At 38.5% G+C, this 6,000-nt stretch overlaps 1 protein-coding gene and 1 pseudogene across 5 annotated transcripts in view; one reads left to right on the forward strand and one right to left on the reverse strand.

Annotated features, from left to right (window-relative positions):
- LRBA (LPS responsive beige-like anchor protein) overlaps window positions 1–6,000 on the reverse strand; it is a 736,826-nt gene that overhangs the window by 64,522 nt on the left and 666,304 nt on the right. The gene's annotated exons all lie outside the window — the stretch shown is intronic.
- On the forward strand, window positions 2,323–3,167 carry LOC111725448 (annotated as a pseudogene).

Here is a 6,000-nt window from a genome sequence, read left to right on the forward strand (position 1 = left end):
TGTAAGGAAAGCTCACATATTTCCTTACATTTTAGTTACTCATATGAAATGAAATTTTATATGAAACTTCAATATGTCTATATTAAAAACATGGAGATAGGGACATTTTACTTTGAAGGGGTGAAACCATCCTCAGAAAGCCTCTTCAGCAGCTTTTTGAGATAATTCTGATAAATCTTTAGGGCTCTATAGCCACTGAATAGGCCCTAGGAAGAAAACACATGAGACATAAACAAACCTTAAGAAATACTTGTATTTAGGGTATGTCATGAGGAAGAAAGGACGAAGATAGAGGAGGGCCAGTGGGGCAGGTAGGAGGAAAAGTAGTATAGGGTGATATAGAAGCCACAGATGAGAGTTCCAAAGAGAACAATCCGTTAATACCAACTCCTATGGAGAAACTAAGAATAATGATATATGGCATGTAAATCTTCATTGTATATATAAATCTAATGTAATTAGATCTATTAACATCATATAGATTTGTTTTGCACTTAATATTGTTTTGAAATTAAAAGAATATGAATGATGAGATAATCTTCAAAAGCACCAATTTTTTTTGACAGAGTCTCATTCTGTCACCCAAGTTAGAGAACAGTGGCATCATTATGGCTCACTGCAACCTCAAACTTTGAGCTCCAGTGATCCTCCTGTGTCAGCTGCTCAAGCAGCTGGGATTATAGGCATGTGCTGCCAGGCTGGCTAATTTTTTCTGCTTTTGTATAGATGGGGTTTCACTTATGCTCAGGCTGGTCTCCAACTCCTGGCCTCAAGAGTGCTAGGATCATAGGTGTGAGCCACCAGCCCAACCTCAATCAATCTCTTCCTTTTTTTTCTTTTACAGATTAATATGAGGGTACATAAAATTAAGCTACGTTGTTTGGGTTTGTAAGGTAAAGCCCAAGTTGTAGTTATATCCTTTACCCAAGAAGTGTGCTATATACCCACCCTTTGCTATTTTTAACACTTTAAAAAAAGTCTTGGCTTGGCACCTGTGGCTCAAGTGGCTAAGGCGCCAGTCATATATACCTAAGGTGGTGGGTTTGAATCCAGCCCAGGCCCACCAAACAACAATGATGGCTGCCACCAAAAAATAGCCAGGCATTGTGGCGGGCACCTGTGGTCCTAGCTACTTGGGAGGCTAAGGCAGGAGACTCACTTGAGCCCAGGAGTTGGAGGTTACTGTGAGCTGTGATGCCACAGCACTCTACCCAGGGGGACAACTTGAGGCTCTGTCAAAAAAAAAAAAAAAAGTCTTAAAAATTTAATGCAATTGGCACATTAAAGGAAAAGACTTTTTCAAGTCATATAGTATAGTGGTCTGATTATTCAATCTCAATGACAAAATAACAGCAGTATTATCTCACATAGGTTAAATAACAGTCACTTTTCTGTCCAAGTTCTCAGGCATCTAAAAAGGCTGTAGAATTCATAGGCACAAATGCTTTACATCTTGACTAACTTGTAAATTGTTGATAAATAGAATATGGGTAAAAATACAATAGAAAGGACTTTTTCAAGTGTGAAAATTATGTAATAAGATTGCAAGGTAATGACTGATCTTAAAACTTTATAGTCACACTTTATGTCATCATGTGATAATTCTAGATTCTCCTCACTTTTGGAAATTCATCTGCCACTTTTTCATTCATTTTGGTCTCTGCAGTAATTTACAGAGATTCTCTCTTTTGTGGCTTCAATGGCTTTATGCTTAGATTGGTTCTCTAATCTAATCCTTTATTCTCTGTCTTTTGCTGACTTCTTTCTTATCCATAAACGAATTTAACACTGTGAGTTCTCTTATAGCTCTAGTTTCCTCAGTTTAAATTTATTCTTGATCCCAGGCATTTGAGTGGCCCTGAGTAGGGCCTGACTGGAGAGCCAAGGGACACTCTAGTCTAGGCATCCTCAAACTATAGCCCACGGGCCACTTGCGGCCCGCCTAGGACATTTTATCCGGCCTGCCGGGTGTTTTTGCCACTGCTGCCCTGTCCTGCTTAGCAGCCGACACGTCCAGGGGCCTGCAGTCCGGCCCTCCAACGGTCTGAGGGACAGTGAACTGGCCCCCTGTTTAAAAAGTTTGAAGACCCCTGCTAGCCTGTTCATCATTGGTAGGCCAGAACTGAGGCACCAAGGTTCCATAAAGTGCTTTGTTTAAGAGATTATGGCATCTGAAACAAACATGTTAAAAACTAGAACTATTTTTATTTATTTTTTTATTATAGGGAATTCATTGTGAGTACAATGAAGCAGGTTACATTGATTGCTTTTGTTAGTTAAGTACCCTCTTAAAAACTAGAACTTTTTAATCATACTAAGGATCATTCTGCTGATCTCCCCAGAACGATCTAGTTTCACTAATAAGAAAATGAAGGAGGCTAAGAACTGTCCAAAACAGTTGGCTGCTGACATAAATAGAACAGTTGGACAAGCTGTGAAAAGCCCAGATAAACTACATAAGGTGATCTATCACAGAAAGAAAGTTCATCTCTTTCCAAATCCTCGTTACAGAAATAAAACAGTCCCCTAGAAGTGTGGGCTGTGACACGGCAAAAAGAAAAGCAACTGGTTTGTGCAGCCACAAAAATTACACCATGCTAGTTGAACATATTTGGTTAACTCCAGTGATTCTACTCTTCACAAACAAAAAGCTCATTGTCAAAATATAGTGGCCTTTTTTTCCCCCCGAGGTTTCTATGTACCACAGAAAAATGGCTCAAGTTTTGTTCGGCAGGAATTTGAGACTGAATGCATTAATAGTTTCAACTTTCTAGAAAAAGGGAAGTATACGTGAACTTGCAGCTTACTTGGTGACAATCTTCGAGTTGTGGTAGATCGTCTTCCTGTACTCACTCATAGTGTTCAGGAAGAAAAACAATGTATCTCATTTGGCTGGTATGTAGACTTGTTAACTCTAGTAAAGTCACTACTTAATAGCAAATTTGAAGAATATGTAATAGTTAGTTCAAATAGGCTTCAAGTCATCATAAAAAGATGGTAGTCAGAACTATCATCCCAAACAGAAATTATACATGATGGAAATATTCTGATTTTTAAGACAACAATTAAGTGAATTATGGGAATAGGAAAACTGTCTTACTTTGGTTCTAGGATATACTGGTAATATAGCTAAGGAAGTAGATACTTATTTATTACAGTTGCACTGAGAGATTTTGTCTACAAAAGACCACTTGGTTATTTAAAACATCCCTGGACTATGAATTACAAAACAAGGTCTCATCTGAGAACTGTGAACTGTGGGAGAAATCAAAGCCATTTTTCCTTTTAAATAACCACATGATGATATCACTAATAAAACTCTAAGAATTTACTTCTCACTGAAGTAGTGGAAAATATCCAAAAAGAGCAGCTTCAGGCTCGGCACCTATAGCTCAACCGGCTAAGGCGCCAGCCACGTACACCTAAGGTGGCGGGTTCAAATCCCCAGCCTGGACCCGCCAAACAACAATGACAGCTGCAACCAAAAAATGGCCGGGTGTTGTGGCGGGCGCCTGTGGTCCCAGCTACTTGGGAGGCTGAGGCAGGAGACTCGCTTGAGCCCAGGAGTTGGAGGTTGCTGTGAGCTGTAATGCCACGGCACTCTACCCAGGGGGACAGCTTGAGGCTCTCTCTCAAAAAAAAAAAAAGAGCAGCTTCAACTTTAGTGAAATGGAAGTGCACCATGAAGATGGTTCGCTTTTGCTCCATTGGGATTTATATGGTTATCTGGTAACCACTGTTTTAAGAACTACTTGGTCTTGGGTGGCGCCTGTGTCTCAGTGAGTTTGGGGCTGGCCCCATATGTTCAATGGCAGGTTCGAACATGGCCCAGGCCAAACTTCAACAACAACAAAAATAAAGATAGCCAGGCGTTGTGGAGGGCATCTGTGGTCCCAGCTACTCGGGAGGCTGAGAAAAGAGAATCGGCTAAGCCCAAGACCTGGAGGTTGCTGTGAGCTGTGATGCCATAGCACTCTACTGAGGGTGACAAAGTAAAATTCTGTCTCTAAAACAAACAAGCAAACAAACAAAAAAAACTACTTGGTCTTAATGCAATCCTACATAAGAAAATAATTTATACTATGTGGAAAAAATGAGATAGGATTACTTATTACTAGGAACCACAAAGACCAATCACCATTAATTATTTTTTAAGATTGTATAAATAAAAAATGTAACTGTGTGCAGCCATTTTCTTAAGTTGAAAAGACTGAAAATTAAAAACATTACAGCAAAATCAATATTACAAATATTTGTCCACACTGAAAAAAATAAACTTTTCCTCACATTTTTTCTACTTGACTTCAAATCTTACTTATATTTGAAAAATCACCTACTCAACAACTAGAGGTTTGTGCAGTCCTATGATGTGTCTATCTATACTCCTACCCATCAGCCATCTATGTATACTGTGTATGTCTTAGCACACCTAAAATAAATATATCTAAAATTTGAAAAAATTAATTTTGTTCTAGCATTCTTCTATCAAAGGTTAGATCCTCTCTGATTTTTTTAAGCTCAGAATCTTACCATTAACTTAAAATTTTACCTCTTTATTTAACATATAATCAGTCAACTATGCACAATCACTTCAAAGTTTCTCAAACTTATCATTTCTTTCTGAATATAGGCTCCTTATAATTTCAAATGTTGAGTATTGTAATAGTCCCATTACTGTTTTTTGCCCTCTATTCAGTTTTTTCCTTTGATGTGTCCTACAGAATTGAAATTTTCCAAACTTTTCTTTATGCAATACTTCTCTGACCAAATGTCTTCAAGTAATCCCCAAGACTTAAAAGATAAAGGCCTAATGTCAGGTACTGAAGGTTTCCCTACCTCTAACTTTTATTCCCTCATCTATTCCCTCATACAAGCATTCTTTCCTAGTCAAGCTGGTTTCCTTACACAAATAAAAAGGCACTTCTGCCTTACATTTTCTCTCATCTCATTGCCCCTCCTAGGATGGTTATTCTCAGTTTCAGTTTTCTACTCTTCTCTAGAAGACAATGCTTGACTTTAACGTCAGTGATGTAATATTTCCCAAATCTTACTGCCTGTTCATACTGCTCATTACAGTGATCACCAGAGACCTAAACTCTCTAAATGTGAAGGAGAAAGCATTAAAAATATGCCGGGCATGGTGGCTCCCGCCCATAATCTTATCTCTCTGGGAGGCTGAGGCCGTTGGATTGCCTGAGCTCGGGAATTCCAGACCAGCCTGATCAAGAGCAAGACCCTGTCTCTAAAAAATAACCAGGCATTGTGGTGGGAGCCTGTAGTCCCAGCCAATCAGGAGTCAGAGGCAAGAGAATCACTTGAGCCTGCCCTCTGAGAGGGGCTCTTCTATAAATGGAACTTTACCCTGGAATTGAGAACAATATAACCTGTACCCTTATATTAATTTGAATTAAAAAAAAAAAAAAAGAATCACTTTGAGCCCAGGAATTTGAGGTTGCTGGGAGCTATGATGCCACAGCACTCTACCCAGGGCGACAAAGTGAGACTCTGTCTCAAAAAAAAAAAAAAAAAAAAAAAGTTTAGGTATCTAGAAGAGTTTGTTAAGCTACTATATTACTAACCCACCTTCCTGAACCTTATACAGGATAAGGATACCTGTGTCTTTCTTGTGATTTCAGATCTCATTTATGCCTTTAAATGTTCTATTGCTATATACAAAAGGCTTGATTCAGTACATAAAATTTTTATTATGGAATAGGATAATGAATCCCAACATACCCATTAGCTAACTTCTATAATTATTACCACATTTGGCCTTAGGGTATCTTATAAGGGGCTCAGTCTAGATTCATTGAAAAATAAGAAAGAAACCTTTAAGAAGGAAAATATCTTGAAATTACTAAAAATACAAGCTAATTTGGCAGCCTTCATTGTTCTTCTGAGAGGTTGAATGTAACTAGACTTCCAAGGAGATGTCTAATCCTTAAGTTGCAAGTGTGATTCTGTGACTTCTTAATCAAAATCCTTCCATCCATGGCTCAG

The sequence above is a fragment of the Otolemur garnettii genome, unplaced genomic scaffold (assembly GCF_000181295.1).
Source record: "Otolemur garnettii isolate 467f Iridium unplaced genomic scaffold, OtoGar3 scaffold00041, whole genome shotgun sequence".
In the NCBI taxonomy this organism is placed as follows: domain Eukaryota; kingdom Metazoa; phylum Chordata; class Mammalia; order Primates; family Galagidae; genus Otolemur; species Otolemur garnettii.